Source organism: Sorex araneus, chromosome 2, assembly GCF_027595985.1.
Source record: "Sorex araneus isolate mSorAra2 chromosome 2, mSorAra2.pri, whole genome shotgun sequence".
Taxonomy (NCBI): Eukaryota; Metazoa; Chordata; class Mammalia; order Eulipotyphla; family Soricidae; genus Sorex; species Sorex araneus.
This window is the reverse complement of record NC_073303.1, coordinates 18566804-18583915: the sequence shown is the minus strand read 5'-3', so window position 1 is coordinate 18583915 and position 17112 is coordinate 18566804. Positions and strand designations below refer to the sequence as shown.

The following is a 17112-nucleotide window of genomic DNA, read 5'->3' as shown; positions in this document are numbered from 1 at the left end:
GGAAGTAAATTGATGAAAATAGAAAAATCAATGTTTTCCTTCTGGGTCCACCAAAAAAAAAAAAGTAAAAAAAAAAAAAGAAAAAAAAGCTTCCAGTTTGGTCGTGATTATTGCTGAAGGGGAAAAAGTCCCAAATCCAGATTTTAAGAGCAGGTTGGCTAGGGGGGTGCAGGGGTGGGGGTGGCTGCTGTCCCTTCATGTTCAAACCCCGGGGCAATTTGTGACTTTAAAAGGTGTTCTGAGTGCAACAGACCTTTCCCGAGCGCGGCCGAGCAGGCCCGCCCCCCGTCTCGAGGGGGAGCAAAGGTAAAGCCTGGCCATCCCACGCTCCCTCCGAGCCCGGTCGCGGCGTGGAGGAGGCGGCGGCACACGCAGACCCGGTTCTGGCTTCCTTCCTCATCGTTTCTGCACCCGGGGCTTGAAGGACCCGCTCGGGGAGGACTCCCGGGGCCCGCAGTTCTCCCGGGTCTCTCCAGCTCGCTTTGCTGGTGAGTCGGTGCACGCTCGGGCTGGCTTCCCCGGCGCCCCCATCTCCCGGGCTCGGCTCCCACGGCCCATCTGCCCTGCCCCTCCTCCCAGTCCCCCTGCATGTCCACCCCCACCCGCGTGGCTGTGCTCCCCCCGGGCGTCTCCCCCTCCGGCTCGGCTGTATTTGGAGCTGCCGGAAGCCGCCGCCGGCGACTCTCCCCGGGCGCTGCGTGACTGACACCGACGCGGCTTCTGGGGGAGGAGGGAGAAGGCGGCGGCGGGAGGAGGAGGAGGAGGAGGAAGAGGAGGAGGGTGCCGGGTGGCGGTGCACGGCGAGACCCCGAGGGGCAGCCCACCCGAACAGGTGAGCCGGGAGCTGGGGGCTCGGCCGGGGGGTGGGGGGCTGGGGGGTGGTCCGGGGTGCAGGTGCGCGCGCGCGCGCGCGCTCGGAAGTTGCGCTCCAGGAGGGGCCGGGGCTCTGGTGAGACGCGCGGGAAAGCCGGGGGTGAGGGGGGGCGTGGGGAGCCGCCTGCTGGGGGCCCCAGGACCCATCTGGGTCTGCCGAGTGCCCTCCCCCCACCCCCACCCCCAGCCCCGGGAGTCCGGGGGAGCGCGCGCCAAGGCGGGGGGCGGCGATCGCGGCCTCGGGGCGCGGGGGCCTCCCGCGCGCCGGGCAGGGCTAAGTTTGGGGGCTGCTCTGCAACTCATCTCGGGGGTAGTGGCCGGCGGGGGAGGGGGCGGCGCCGCCGTTGGACTGCAGCTGGCCGCTGCCACCTGGGTGAGAAAGTGCTGGAAAGAAAGGAATCTGGCTTTTCCAAAAGCAGCACCTGACTTGAGGCAGTGAGTCACTTTTGAAACATGCAAAGGCGACGGAGAATGCAAAGGCGGCGGGAGGTTGGAGGGGCACACACACACACACACACACACACACACACACACACACACACACACACACACACAGCAGGGTCTCTGCTTTGTTGCTGTTGTTGTTTACTGGAGTTGATGGTGATCACTTTTAGGCTAATGACAGACGCAGATGGTCCTAGTCTCTAGGTTCATCATTGCTGTGTCCTGGTCCCCAAATGAATTGCTTCGGAAACGATGCAGGATTTGAAGCGAGCCGAAATGAGTCATTTAGGGTCAGAGCCAGGTTAGGACCAAAGTGAAGGTGAGCCTTTAAGCGAAAGATGAAGATTGGAAGAATCCTTGCTTATCACGCCGTGGGGATGCAGAAGCTGGGAAGAGTGGTTTGCCAGAACTGGTCGCGAGTTATTTCTATACTGCCAGGAGAGTTTTTTGTTGTTGTTGTGGTTGTTGTTGTTGTTTTTTGTTTTTTGTTTTTAACATTTTAGAGCCTTTCTAGGCAAAATACCCAAACCCACTCAATGTGAAATTCCAACAGTGAAAGGAACTTGGGACACGTTGTTCTGGTAGTTTATTGCATGAGGGTTAAGGAAGGGGTCAGGGTAGTTGCAGTAGCACCAAACTTTATCAGACCAAGTTTTAAATCAGCTGCAATAGGTTTGTCAAAAATTAAGTAGCGGGGTTGTGTATCAGCTACTTGAAGATACTGATTATTTTGTTGCAAGCAAAGATGATTTTGTGAATGCCCCCATTTAAAACTTCTTAGTGCAATTAAAATCAAAGTGTCATATGAATATTTACTAAACAGAATGAGAGAAGGAGATTAAGAAAATCAAGGGGTCTTGGCAATGAAGAATGCCTTTTGGCTGCTTATCTTTGAAGCAGAAAGTTATTTTATTCATTGATCTAGTGTCCAGTTTGGCTAGGTTTGGGGGTACAGGGCTGGATAATAACATATGAGCTGTCTGGGCCATTTGGTCTCTTTGGAAGACTCAGTTGCGACGTTATAGCTTGAAAGAAGCTATATAGCCAATAATACATAAGGAATAGTATATAGCTTTGTTTCACTTTGTTTATAGACACTGAAATTTGAAGCTCAGATCACTTTGACCACTACAACAAATTTTTTTTAATGTAAAAACATAGGGCTGAAGAAATAGTTTGATAGATGGAGGGCAAGCTTTACCTGGGTACAATGCCCACAACCTCATGGTCCCCTGAGCAGCCCCAGACCGTCTGTGGTATGATCCAAGCACCACCAAATGTGACCCCCAAACCAACCCAAACCAAGTAAAAATCATTTTGAGTTTGGAAAAATGTGGGGGACAGGATTCAATTTGTACTATTGACTGAATATGGTACTCCATCACCCCTGTGCTAGTTCAGAGGAGAACCTTTGTGTGTGTGTGAGAGGAGGCTCACCCAGTGGTGCTCAGGGTCTACTCCTGGCTCTGCACTCAGGGATCACTCCTGGCAGGCTCAGGGGGCCCTGTGGGGTGTCTGGGATTGAACCCAAGTTGGCTGCATGCAAGGCAAACACCCAACTCTCTGCACTAACACTCTGCTCCTGGAAAGGGGAGCCTTTGGAAATAAGTTTTTTTCATTATTATTATAGTTTAGACCACATGCTTGTAGTACTGTTAACGCACGTGGGTTTGATGCAGTGTACTATCTTACAGTCACCGAAGTGCCTAAGACCATTGTCTCCAGGCTTCGGTCCCTGCCCCGTTTCCCTGCCTCGTCTAGTAGTCTCAGTTTTGTAATCTTTTGGAAGTATTAATGGACCAGATTCTCCTAGTGCTAAATCATCCCTAGGAGTTAGGTTAAATGCCTTCAAGCACAGCGTTGACTTACTTGGGGCATTTTTGTTTTTGTTTTCCCCTTAATATTGAACAGGTGCCTATGTATATGGTTTTGCTTTTAATTTGGTCATTTAATAAGTTAAATAAATTTTAATTTATTTAATACATTTATTTTTGGCTGGAGTGATAGCACAGCAGGTAGGGCATTTGCCTTGCATGTGGCCGACCCAGGTTCGATTCTTCTGTCTCTCTCTGAGAGTCAGGCAAGCTACCGAGAGTATTCCACCCGCAAGGCAGAGCCTGGCAAGCTCCCCATGGCATATTTGATATACCAAAAACAGTAACAAGTCTCACAATGGAGATGTTACTGGTGCCCGCTCGAGCAAATCGATGAACAACGGGACGACAGTGCTACAGTGCAATACCATTTATTTAAAAAATGAGTTTATGCTGTGTTTTGTCAGCTATGCGCATTATACCAGATGACCACCTGTATGTAGCCCATTGGTTTAGGAACTGGGGCTTAGGAACTAGTTAAAGTCATAAATCTGATAAAAGATTTTATTTTAAGTATATAAAGAATTCCTAAAGTTTATTAATAAAAAATAATTCAATAATAGACCACTCTCCAAAGAAGATATGAAAACTGCCAATGAGCACCTGAAAAGATGTTTCACATTATTATTCATCAGAGAAAAGCAAAGAAAATCAACAATGAGATACTTCTTCACACCCACTAGTGTGGTGACAGTCACAGGACACGGAATACCTAGTGATGGTAGGAACTGGAGAAATGAGCCCATTTCTGCAGGGTCAGTGGAACGGTGGGAATGTAAAATGGTTGAACTGCTGTGAAAACATCTTGAAGTTTCTTTTTAAGTTAAACATAGGATGGTCCCGACAGAGCCATTTTCGCTCAAGGACATCTCCCTTTGAAAACCAGCACCCATCTATGCCATCCCCAAAGTGGAAACCATCAAATGTTTATCAGCAGATGAGTGGGTAAATAAAATGCAATGTGTGCAAACAATGGAATATTATTCAGCCATGAAATGGAGTGAAGTTCAGAGGCTGGGAGATAGCCCAGGACTACTGAGATTCCTTTGCATGCGAGAGGCTTAGGAGAGATCCCTAAGCAATGTTCTGGGAGAAGCCTTGTAAACTGCCCCATGTGGCACAAAAACAACAGAAAAAATTTTTAATGTAATAAAATACTGATATGTAATATATCAGTGAATCCTGAAAACTTTAGGTGTAAGAAAACAAGTCACAAAAGATTGCATTTTTGCATCATTCCATTCGTATGATAATACCCAGAACGAGGAGGAAATCTATAGATAGAAAATTGATTAATATTGCATAGGGGAAGAGAAGTTAAGGGATTTCGAGTTTCTTGTTGAGGTGATGAAAAATGTTCTAAAATGGAGTGTGTTTGTGGTTGTATGCATCACGGAGTTATACACTTTAGTGTTGTTTTACTTGGGGGTTCACACCTGGGGTGCCTCTGGCGGTGCTCAGGATCACTTAATCACTCTTCTATTTTATTTGTAGTGCTAGGGATTGAGTCCAGGTTCTCACACATGAAGGCCAAGTGTTCTATTGCTTAACTACACCCCCCAGCCAGCCTGAGTTGTACACTTACTTTTTGTTTGGTGGGGGGAGAAGGGAGGGAGGGTTGGGGTGGCTGTGCTCAGGGGTAACTCCTAGCTCTGTGCTCCGGGATCACTCTTAACGGTGATTGGCAGGTTGGGGCGGGGGAAGGGACCATGTGTAATGCAGGGGATGGGAGCAGGGTTGGCCAAATGCAACACAAGCCTCTTAACCCCTGCATTAGCTCTCTGGCCCTGGGATTTTACACTTTAAATGAATGACTTGTATGTATGTGAGTTATCGTTCAACAGAGTTGCCAAAAAAGAGAAACAAAAAGCTAAAAATAAAAACGAACCAGGCGAACTTTCTCTAAGTTTTCAAATCCCATTCCCAATGACCCTCCCAACCCTAAATTTTGTGCCCCAATGAAATGTTCCCTAATTTTCTTGTAGAACAGCTTTATGACATATATTCCCAAACTCTATGCTCTGTTGTTGGGAATGTATGAATTCCCAATAAACACTGTTTATATCGGCTTGGTTTTTTTTTGACTTACAAAGTGAATTGGTAGTCTTCCCTTTTTAAAATAATGCAGCTATCAGTAAAGGGCCTAAAGCATCGCAACGGGAGTATTAATGCACAAAAAGGAGTTGCTTTTGTTGGTGGTGGCTGGGAGGTGTTGAAAGGGAGGGGTACCAAGGTCCTTGGGGGATGGAGGTGGGTACACTAGTGAGAGGTGTTGTGTTGGAATTATGTGCATGAAAAACCACCAGTAGCAGTCTTTTTAATCAGAGGATCTCAATCAATTAAAAAATAAATCAGGAGTGGGAAAAAAAAAGGAATTGAATTTGCTAGCTTTTAAGAACCACTCATCTTATTATAAGATGCTCAAAGTGTGGGTCTTAAACTCTGTGCTTCTGGAAAATGCAGATTCTTGATAATACAGAACCATTGGTTTAGTGTTGCTACAGTGGTGCCCAGGATCTGTGTTCAGGTTTCAGCTGTCGAGGAGAGAAGTAGCAATGAAAACCGCTGTTGGATTCCATTTGCAGTCTTGGCTCTCGTCTAGAGTGATCACCTCTTACCACCATTGTCATAATGGTCCCTTCTCTATCCCAACTGCCTGCTCCAAGCTTCCAACCATGGGTCAATGCTTCTGGCCCTTGTTTCTGTTGTCCTTGGGCACTAGTCTCATACTATGTTTTTTATATATCACTGTTGATCTACAATTTGCTCGAGCGGGTGCCAGTAATGTATCCATTTGTCCCTGTCTCGTGCTAGTGTGGCCCAGTGATACCTGCTCGCTCCAGGAACAGGAAGAGCCTCAAACTGTTCATTCAGGGTTTTGACAAAGAAGTCTGACCATCTCGTTGGTGGGTGGCCACGCGGTCTTTTGACGTCCCGTGGAATCCAGTCTGTAACAGCTCTAGTCCAGCGGTCGTCTCTGAATCACATTACATGTCTGGCCCATCTGATTTTTGATGTCTTGGCAAACGAGACAGCGTCCCTGATTCTTGACCGTCAATGGAGGTCAGAACTCCGGATTCCTTCTCTCACTTGAGTGAGACATGATACGTCTAGCATTGCTCTTTCAATTCCTTTTTGGGATACTTTTTATATATATATTTTATATATAAAATATGTCACTATATATTACTATATAATAAAATATATTAATATATTTCTCATTTATATATATATCCCACAATTGAGTGCAATCCTTCTGTCTGTCCCTCTCTTTCTGGCCCCTTTCACTCAGCATGATGGCCTCTCAGCATCTGCATTGCAAACCCCAATGCCCAAAAGGAAAGAGAGAGAGAGAAAGAGGGGGGGGGGAGAGGGAGGGAGGGAGAGAAAGAATAAAAGCGCCTGCCTTAGAGAAAGCCTAGGCTGGAGGGAGAAGGGTGGCAGAAGGAATACTTGGGACATTGGTGGTGAGAAATGTACATTGGTGGGGGGATGGGTGTTGGAGCACTGTATGATGGAAACCCTCTGAAACAGCTTTGTAACTCTGTATCTCATGGTGATTGAATAAAAACAAAACAAAACCCAGCAAAGTTACTCCCATTTAACTTCTTATAAAGAACGGGACCTATTTTTAATTCATTTTTTAAATGTTAACGAGATGCAGTTTTGCATACCATAAATCCACTCATTTGAAGCACACAATTCAGTGGTGATTAGTGTCTACACAACATTGATTCTACACAGTTCTATTTTAAGGAGTTTCTTTCATTCCAAATAGATTTTGTTGTTGTTGTTGTCATTGTTGTTGTTGTTGTTGTCCATTTACAGTCATGTTCCATTCCCATCCCCAACCCTGGGCTCTAGAGACGTGTTTTTCGAGTTATTCATAGAAGATGGAATATCTCCTTTAACACGCCAAGGTCTCATGGGTCTCCTCTGTTGTAACATGTATTTCTTTCCTCTCACTGCATTTGTCTAAGGGGCGCATTTTGTTTCTTAGTCATCACTTGGTGAAGATTTGGGTGGCTTCCTTTATTTTTTATTCTTTTTATTATGAATGAGACTGCTGTATTTGTTCACATTTGTGTGTATGTGTATGCACGCATGTATGCATCTTTTTTCCTGTCTCTTGGGTTAGTCATTATAAGTAGAATGGCTTGGCCATAAGGGAAGTACATGCTGGACTTTTAAAGAAACTTTCAGACGTTTCCATGACATTGTTTTGCATTGCCACTGGTGCTGAAGAGAGGCGGTGATTTCTTCACTCATTATTTCATTGTCATCTAATGGTTGTAGGGGTCCTTATGGGGATGAGGTGGCATCTCATTGGGGCTTTGCTTGGCATTTCCCTGATGATAAAAAGCTGTGGAGTATCTTTACACATTCCATTGGCTGGTTGCTTAACTTAGGAAAAATGATATTTATAGATGTCGTACCCCTTTTGTTACTGATTTTTTATCAAAATGATGAGTGTTTGCTTTTTTAATTTCCCTCACTTTTTTGTAAACACCATGGTTTACAAAGTTGTTCATGATGGTTTGTTACAGGCATTCAATCCCAGTCCCACCACCACTGTCACCTTTCCTCCACCGTTGTCTCCATTTTCCCAATGACCCTCAAGCCTGCCCCTGTAGCAGACCCACAATAATGAATCTTATATTGATTGTTACTCCTGTATGGCTAACAGAATGATCACAAAATATTTCCATAGAAGAAAATTTGTGAAAATTGTTTTATCTCACCATGGGAACATTAAGTTCTTGTCTGGAGATTTATTAAGCTGCTGTTGCAAGTTCAGCCTTTTGTGTTCATGTTCTTGTTAGTTGAGATTGGTTGGTTTCCATGTTATACTCCCATCCAATCTGGTATGCTCCTACTGGGATGTCATTGTTGTAGTTTGGAGCTGTCATGTGGTCGCAAATGTGGCTGCACGCTCCAGAAAAATAAATCCAGAATATTTAATTGGGCAGTCTGGCCGGAGGCATGGGGCAGCTTTGGGGTGTGATTGCAGCTGCCGGGGCTTTGGTAGGGCAGGAGCTGGCCCACCCCCTCCCCAATCATCCCACAAAATGATTAATTTTTAATTGGTTTACAGTGTCATGTAGAATTCCATTTGGATAGCCTATAAAGAATTTTTTTCATAGCATAAAATTTATGCCCCCAGATTTACCACCCTCCCATCTGCCTCCTGCCTCTATGACAGACCTTTCTCTCTCTCTCTCTCTCTCTCTCTCTCTCTCTCTCTCTCTCTCTCTCTCTCACACACACACACACACACACACACACACACACACTTTTGGACATTATGGTTTGCAGTACAGATACTGAAAGGTTATCATGCATATCTCTTTAAGTCTAGTTGGTTGTTTTACCCTTTGGAACTCCATTGGGGCTGAATGGAGATGAGGTACACATGCTGCCAGGTCACTTTTGACAGAGGATGATGGGTGCCTCTCAGGGTGGGCACTGCAGGGCCTGGAAGAAGCTTCCAGTGGAGACAATAGCACTCCAGTGGTTGAGAGTATTGGGTCATGTCTGGGAAGGATGAGTCATCCCTGAGTTGGACCTTAGGAGTGTGGTGAGGTGTAGAGAGCTGGTGGTGTGGGGTCATCCCGAAGATCAAGATGAAGCGTTTCCTGCAGAGAGATGTTAGTAGTAATGTAGAAGGATCACGTGGCTACCCCAGATCTCATATGTGGGATTTGCCCAGTTTTGTGAACCAAAGTGTTCTTTTACTAGGGTGTCTCTGACATCTCAAATTCTGAATGTACCATTTCAAAGTGCTGAGACTCTTGAAACTCGTTTTTTTTCTAAAAAATGATAAATTTACTTGTTTTCTTTGAAAAATTCATAGGTAACAATGACATGAATTTGGATGTTTGAAATATGAAGAAAGCCCTGGGAATCTTATAGTCTCTTATAGTATTTTTTGACATGGTTACAAAGCAAGAGAAAGTGCTTAAAATTTTGTGGTTCCTACATTTTCTTTTTTTTAAAAAAATGGAAGTGTATAAGTTTAATAAGAGTAGAAAGTTATGAGCTGAATAAATAGTATATCAGGTAGGGGCTTGCCTTGTATACAGCCAATCTGGATTCAATCCCTGGCACCCCACATCCTAACTCCCTCCAAGAGTGATCCCTGGGCACGGAGCCAGGAGTTGCCAGCAGTGTGGCCCCACCAGGGTGTAGAAAGTTAAGGGACCAGAGAGACAGTATAAGGGTGAGGGCCTCAGTTTCCCCAGCACTTCAGATCTCAAGCAGTATTCCTCCCTCAGGTCCTTGCACTAAATGCCTGGGGCCGATTGCTCAAGAATCGTTGCTCCCTGGCACCACTAGGAAAATCCAGAAATAAAAAGAAGAGAAGAAAGTTCATCATCAAATATCACACAATCATGAAGCTTTTTTATTTTGGAGAAATGAGTATTCTAAGAAAATAGTAAGATTTTTATCCAATATACTTACTTATAGAGGACATTTAGTTAAATCAGGTTTGGTTTTGATCTGTGGGGTCAAATCCAAGAGAGTTTTATGAGTCATTCAAAAAAAAAAAGTATTGAATGCCTGGTGTGTGGCAAGCACACTCTAGACTCCAGGGACAGAGTTGAGAAAACGAGGTCTTGTAGAGCTTTAATTTATTAAATTAAAGAGATTGCACAGCATTGGCACTTGTGATGTTATCATAATCAATGACTTGCTAAACTTCTTTGTAAGAAGATAGATGATGGCAATTCAAAGAGAAAGATGGAGGGAGGGAGTGAAAGTGGGAAGTGGGGGGGGAGAGAGAGAGAGAGAGAGAGAAAGAGAAGAAAAGTTCTTGCCTTAGAGGCAGGCAGAGGGGGACAGGGTGGGAGGGAAACTAGGGGTATTGGTGGTGGGAAATATGCACGGTGAAGGGATGAGTATTGGAATATTAGATGGCTGAAATCAAGCCATGAACAGCTTTGTAACTGTATCTCACTGATTCAAGAGAAAAAAAAGAAAAAAATAATGGCGATCATTGCTGTTGGCTTAGAAGCTGGATGCAGAATTGCTCTATAGGAGAGTAAGCAACAGATACAAAGGCAGACACCTTGGCAGCAAGGGTGTATTTCCAGGTGAAACATCTCCCTGCTTTCACAGAGCAAGGCCTGCTTTTAGCCTCTTTGCACTGCAGCAAGAAGGAAATGGATCTTAATCACTCTTGATGGTCTTGCATCCATGCACTGTGCCTGGCCCAGACGGAGGGGACTCACTGAATGGATGAAACAAGCATGTTCCATGAGCAGTCAGTGAATGAACAGAGAAGTACTGTGGTTTGAGGCTTCTCCAGGTGCCTTTCCCCCAGTTAGTAAGAGTGAATCACAGGATCGTGCCCTCCAGTGATCAGTAACTTCCTGAGAAAGGAAAGAATAGAACTGGCATAGTCACCATGGAGAGAATAGAACACTCTCAGGCAGTCTAGTTTTGATGTCTAACCTTAAAAATTGGGGGAGGGAGGCGTTGGTGGCGTGTGTGTGTGTGTGTGTGTGTGTGTGTGTGTGTGTGTGTGTGTGTGTGTATGTGTGTGTGTGTGTGTGAATATATTGGAAAGGCAGTTCCAGGATGTGAGAAAATACAGAGGCTAAGTGCGTGTCTTGCCTGCAGCTGACCTGGGTTCATTCCTCAGCACCTTACAAGGAGTGATTCCTGAGCAGTCAGGCACAACCCCCGAGAACGTTTCCCTTCTACCCCCCGAAAATGTAAAAGCAGTTCATTGTGACTTGATTGTCTACGGACAACTCGCCTTGGTGGCCCAGCCACACCCCGAGACACGGAATGTCTTCTATTTCTTGTTACTTCAAGCTCTTTTCATTTTAAGGGTATGATCTTTGGAATCCCTCAGAGTGGTTGTCTCTGACAGAATCACCAGAGAAACTGTCACCCCAATGATCTCTGCCCCTTGGGTCTTGTGAGAACTCTAGCCGTCAGGAAACCAAGAAGCCCCAGCTTTCCAATCTTGCATTCTCCCTTACTTGATGTATAAAAATTGCTGTTGACAATGCCAAGCTCTAAGGCTGTTGAAATCCAGAAGAAAACAGAGCTTAAAATCTAAAAAGTAGACCGGCACGCCCTCGGCCCAGATAAGATCCGGAGCTGCTGAGCAAGAAACGGACCCTCTACTCCTAAAGACTTTGATTCCAGAGGTCTTCTAACCCATTTTGGCACCCAGAGCGACTTCTTACAGCAATGCATTGGGACTGTGAACTGAGCTAAAATATCAGAAATCTAGTTTATAGAGTCTTCATTCTCAGCAATGAAAGGAAATTATTAAATGATGCCTTTTCAGCAGGCCTGATTGTTGGGGGGAATTCCAAACAATAATAGTGAGTTCTCTATTAAAATATTGAATGTATTCAAAGTATAGAGAGAATAAAGTGAAGATCATCAGCTACTTAGGTGGGGGCTGGGTGGGAGGGGGGTATTTTGGGGTTTCTGGTGGTGGGACATATGCACTGGTGAAGGGATGGGGGTTCAATCATTATATGACTGGGACTTAAACCTGAAAGCTTTGTATTTTTTTTTCACGGTGATTCAATAAAAGAAAAACTTAATTTTAAAAAATGCCACATAAAAGTAAAAAAAAAATCTAAAGAGTAGATCACATGGCTTTTTCTCCTGGAAGGGAGCAATATGACGCCCGCCATAGCCATGCCACCGGACTCCACACCAGGCTGTTTCACTTGGGGCACCCCAGTGGGGGATGGGTGTAAGCCCTCCCCGCCCCAAGGGACGCAGCCCCGGCAACTGAAAACCTCCAGAACACAACCACCACTACACTCAAGGTTGCTCCCCACACACTTGGGCCAAGACTCACGTACAAGTGAACGCAATCCTGGCCCGCTCAGCTGTGACATCATATGACATCATATGACACTCCCTACCCATTCTCCCTAAGTACCACACCACATTTGATGGGGCTCAAATAGTGGGCAACACATCATAGAGGGAAGTATATATGCATATATACATATTTTCAGGGGCTGGAGCGATAGCACAGCGGTTGGGCGTTCGCCTTTCACGCAGCCGACCCGTGTTCGATTCCTCCACCCTCTCTTGGAAAGCCCGGCAAGCTACCGAGAGTATCAAGCCCACGAGGCACAGCCTGGCAAGCTACCCGTGCGTATTGGATATGCCAAAAGCAGTAACAGTAAGTCTCTCAAAGAGAGATGTTACTGGTGTCCGCTCGAACAAATCGATGAGCAACGGGATGACAGTGACAGTGACATATTTTCAGATATATATATGTATATATATATATATGTGAAAACTCATATCACTCAACCTTTAACAACATATTAGTGATATCCTAAAGAATGTCTTAATGGCTCCTGCCAAAGTAGAACAATCTTCACACCGTTTCCTCTATGGGTACTTTTTTGTAGCATTTTCAGCAGTTTTTCATAACAGACAATACAAAATATATTATTTCGGTTGTGCTTTGGGACAGGGATTGGGGCTTGGGATGGAAACATCCCAAATTTGGTGATGGGAAGGTATCATGGTGGTGGATTTGGTGTTTGAATGTTAAATGTAATCAAATATTGTGAACTACCTTATAAAATTAAAAAAAAAATTATAAGTCCCAGTCCAGGAGGCCAGCACACCTAAAGTTCTCCACTCGAAGCCACTGGGGTGGTAATAGGGAAAAGCCACAATTCTTTTCAGTGGAAATTTCTCCTAGGAAAAATCTGGCATTCTGCCTGACTCGGGATTCTGCCAGTGAGTGGGCCCAGCATGGAAAAGGCTGTGAGTGGTATACCAATTAATTAGTCAATCAAATAGTATTTATAGAATGCTCTACGTGTGAGGTAGCATGGGGGGCTCAGTGGCGGATACAGACAAGGAAGCCCAGGAGAGCATCTCGAGCCAGGAGAAGCAGGGCTGGTCGCTCCAGGAGCAACGTGTGCAGGAGGTGGCACATGGCCACAGATGCCAAGGATGTGCTGACAAACGTATTCTGGGAGAATGGTTGTCAGTGTGTCGATGAGTGTTCAGGCTTTCACAGGCACAGCCCAAGACTGTTCAGGCGAGAACACAGTGGGGATGCAGGCAGATTCCTTCCCAAGCACGGTTCCACAGAGATGGTCCTGCTGGCCTCGGCACAGCGCAATTTAAAAGCCAACGAATCACCAGAAACATGATGGGGGAAATTGTGTAATGAAGAAGTATATTAATTATATATCCAACTTTTTCCTTTCCTTCTTTCTTTCTTTCTTTCTTTCTTTCTTTCTTTCTTTCTTTCTTTCTTTCTTTCTTTCTTTCTTTCTTTCTTTCTTTCTTTCTTTCTTTTTCTTTCTTTCTTTCTTTCTTTTTCTTTCTGTCTTTCTCTCATTTTCTTTCTTTCTCTTTCTCTCTCCTTTTCCTTCTTTCTTTCTCTCTCTCCCTTTCTCTCTCCCTTTCTTTCTTTCTTTCTTTCTTTCTTTCTTTCTTTCTTTCTTTCTTTCTTTCTTTCTTTCTTTCTTTCTTTCTTTCTTTCTTTCTTTCTTTCTTTCTTTCTTTCTTTCTTTCTTTCTTTCTTATGTGGGTGTCCCTACTGGGAGGGTCCACAGGCCTGGTTTACAGCTGGTTTTTGCCATTGAGCAGGTCTCTCTTTGGGGGATGGCTGTCATTTCAGACACTCAGATTGCTGATGCTAAGGTTTGTAGCTAACTGCTCCCACGGAAAGTGAACTGAGCTGGAATGGCTCATGATGGTGGCTAACGTGTCTCTCCTTGACCTTGGAGCAGGCTTTATGTGCCCGTATTAAGACCAGACTTCATATGCTCTGCAGCCTCTAGTGACCCATGTACAGGTGCTAACTAACACCAAGGAAAATGGAGTGTGTTGGGGCCAAGGATGTGGCTGATGGGTAGAATTCCTAGATTCCCCAAGCTAACCTGTGTTACCTGATGGGACGCTTGTCACCACCGGTGTGATGCTCCCCCCTCAGAGCACCACGACCAAGTATGTGACCCCCAGACACCCAATCAGTGATGACAGTGACATGAAAGGGAGGGGGGTGGGAAATGAAGTCTTTTTCCCCAAGTCCCCCAGCAAGCGACTCTAAAGCCAGGGCTCCCTTATGAACCAACTAAAGATGGGAAAAGCAATTAAGACCTTAGAAAGTGTTCAAAGTGTGGGAAATGCGCTCATTCTGCAATCCTGCTATGAAAAATATAGAAATTCCATCTGTCGTATTGCTTCATGCATAACAAAGTCATAATATTGGATTTTGAACATAAAGTTGGGTTGTATTAGGATCTAAATAGATTTGTTTAAGAGATAGGGTTTATAAGACAACCAATGAGGCAAAAAATTTTTTTTGTTCAACACTGATATCTATCTTTGCTCCAAGGAAAATGTTTCCAACACATTTTAATATTCTAAGAAAGTATGTGAGAGAATACTGACTAGCTATTTCCTTACTGAAGGGTATGATGTATTTGTAAATGTATGCAGTTAGTGTGATATAGTTGAATGGTTTAAAAATTTTATAGGCTCGCTGTTTTTATCCACAGTTGGAAGCCTACCTCAAATGCTGGGGAGAAGGCATTTGGGTTAGAGAAGGGACCACCATGACAAAGATGGTCATTCTGGATAAGAACTGCATGCTGAAAGTAGGGAAAGGAACAAATATGATAACCTCTCAGTACCTATATTGCAAACCGTAATGCCCAAAAGGGGAGAGACAGAGACAGAAAGAGAGAGAAGGAAAGTGCCTGCCATAGAGACGGGGGGGGGGGGGGGGGGTGGCGGGGGGGGCCCGGCATGGGGAGGGTGGCAGGAGGGAAATTGGGGACACTGATGGAGGGATGGGTGTTGAACTCTGTATGACTGAAACCCGACCATGATCAGCTTTGTAACTCTGTATCTCAGTGACTAAAAAAATTAAATAAATAAAAAATAAATTTTAAAATGTATAGGCTAACTTATAATTTGAAAAATAAACAAAACAGTAAAAACTTGGTGTATAAACTTGTCTAGAGCAAACAATATGCAATGTCCATTTTCCTATCTTTTCTCTATCCCTCCACCCCCCACCCTCCACCCCATCGCACCCCCTTCCGTGCACACCCACACATTCTCCCCACCCTATCCCCCTCCCACTTGAAAAGCTTTTATACTTGCTCAATAACAAAGAAAATCGTTACAAAGGTTCAAAGTACCTGGGGGAGAAAAGATCCTCCACCAGGAAGAAAAGTTTCTTCCAGAAAGAAAAACACCAGTTACGTTCAAAGGAGGTTCCTCAAAAATCTAAGAGTAGAGCATCCATATGACCTAGTGATGTAGCCGCTTGGTGTCTACCCTCAAAGTCACAAAAAGCAGTCACTCCAAAAGACAATATGCGTAGCTATGTTCATTGCAGCTCTTAATACAGAAGTCAGGATATGGAAGCAGCCCAATGCCAGAAGAGTAGATAAGGAAGTTGTGATATCACACACACACACACACACATACACACACACACAATGGAATACTGTGTGGCCACAAAGAATAAGGAAATCATGTAATTTGCTGCAACTTGTGAAGAATTGAGGGGATCTCATGTTAAGTGAAGTCAGAAGAACAGGACAAAATACAAGGTGTTTTCACTAATCTGTTATATGTCAAGATAACAAAGATGAGCAAAACATTGAATCTAGATTACAGAAACAAAAATGCCCAGGAAGGAAATAAATGGAGTGAGGGAGTTAGGAGAGATCTGTAAGTCACGTAGGCCCAGGGCCAAGGGCCTTTGGCTCATCTGTGGGAAGAGACAAGGGATATATATATGAATATATATATATATATATATATTCATTCCATTCGTTCTAGCCCTGAGATTTTAGCAGCCTCTCTTTACTCATCCTTCCCAACAGTGCCACATTGGAGGCTCTTTCAGGGTCAGGGGAATGAGACCCATCATTGTTACTGGTTTTGGTATATGAATACGCCACAGGGAGCTTACCAGGCTCTCCCTTGAGGGCAAGAAACTCTTTGTAGCTTGCCAGGTTCTCCGAGAGGGAAAACTAGGCTATAAGATGTCGCACGGCCGCATTCGCTTCCGGGAGCTTGGTTTTATAGTCTCTGGATATTGGCCATTGATGGAATTACATGCCGGGGGCAATTTCTGGGTGTGACCACCTAGCTACTGGAAAATGGGGAATCTGGGCGGAAGAGTGCCGGTCCCAATCCGAGCAGGCTTGGAGGTCTCAGGCTCGGGTCCTGCACATCTGGGTTCTTTTGCCGGTTCCTTCATGCGTGAGGCTCATTGGAACGTGTGGAGAGGGGCCTTGAGCATGGCTGTGTCTGGGTTCTGGAGGTCTTTGGCTGCAGGGGCTCTGCTCGGGGCAGGGAGGGAAACTCAACCTACCCCCTCCAGTGGGCCCCAGTGAAGACAGCCAGGTGAGGGGGCAAGAGACTCTGACCAAAGCAATTACTCAGATGAAAAGCTATTTCTTACCTAGACCTTTTTGGCTATAGGGGAATCTGAATAGTGTATTTATAGAAACTTTGCTATAGACCTAATGCTGCTGAAGGGTTGGGACCCAAACTACAATATTTAAATTAAAAAATGTAAGTGCCAAAGATTGAGATCAGGATGGGAGGGAACCTGGGGTTATTGATGGAGGCATGGGGGCATAGGGCTGGGAGTAGGATTGGGAGAGGGACCTTTTTTAAAGTAAAAAACAAATAGCAAGCAAGATGAAAATTCAGTGGCTTTGGACTTCTCAAAGACCCCCCTGGGAAGCCAGAAGAATAGGCCTTTTAAAATTCAGAGAATATTTCCAGCCTGGAATTCTATATTCACCCAACTGCCAAATCATGTGTGAGGGCGAAATAAAAATACTTTCAGAATTTCAGGGTCTCAGAGGAGTTGACCTTTCATTCACAGAACTTGTCCCAATTAAGGGCCACACAATGAAGAATGAGGAAATAGATC

General features: G+C 44.9%; 1 protein-coding gene across 2 annotated transcripts in view; it reads left to right on the top strand.

Moving 5' to 3' along the window:
- The first annotated feature begins 315 nt into the window (after window positions 1-315).
- CAP2 (cyclase associated actin cytoskeleton regulatory protein 2) overlaps window positions 316-17112 on the top strand; it is a 165103-nt gene continuing 148306 nt past the window's right edge. Inside the window, exon 1 of one of the 2 annotated variants that reach the window (XM_055125639.1) lies at window positions 316-488. The gene's annotated coding sequence lies outside the window, so the exon portion shown is untranslated. Of the gene's footprint in view, window positions 489-657; window positions 833-17112 lie in introns of those variants that run through there. The other variant, XM_055125638.1, reaches the window with a different exon arrangement.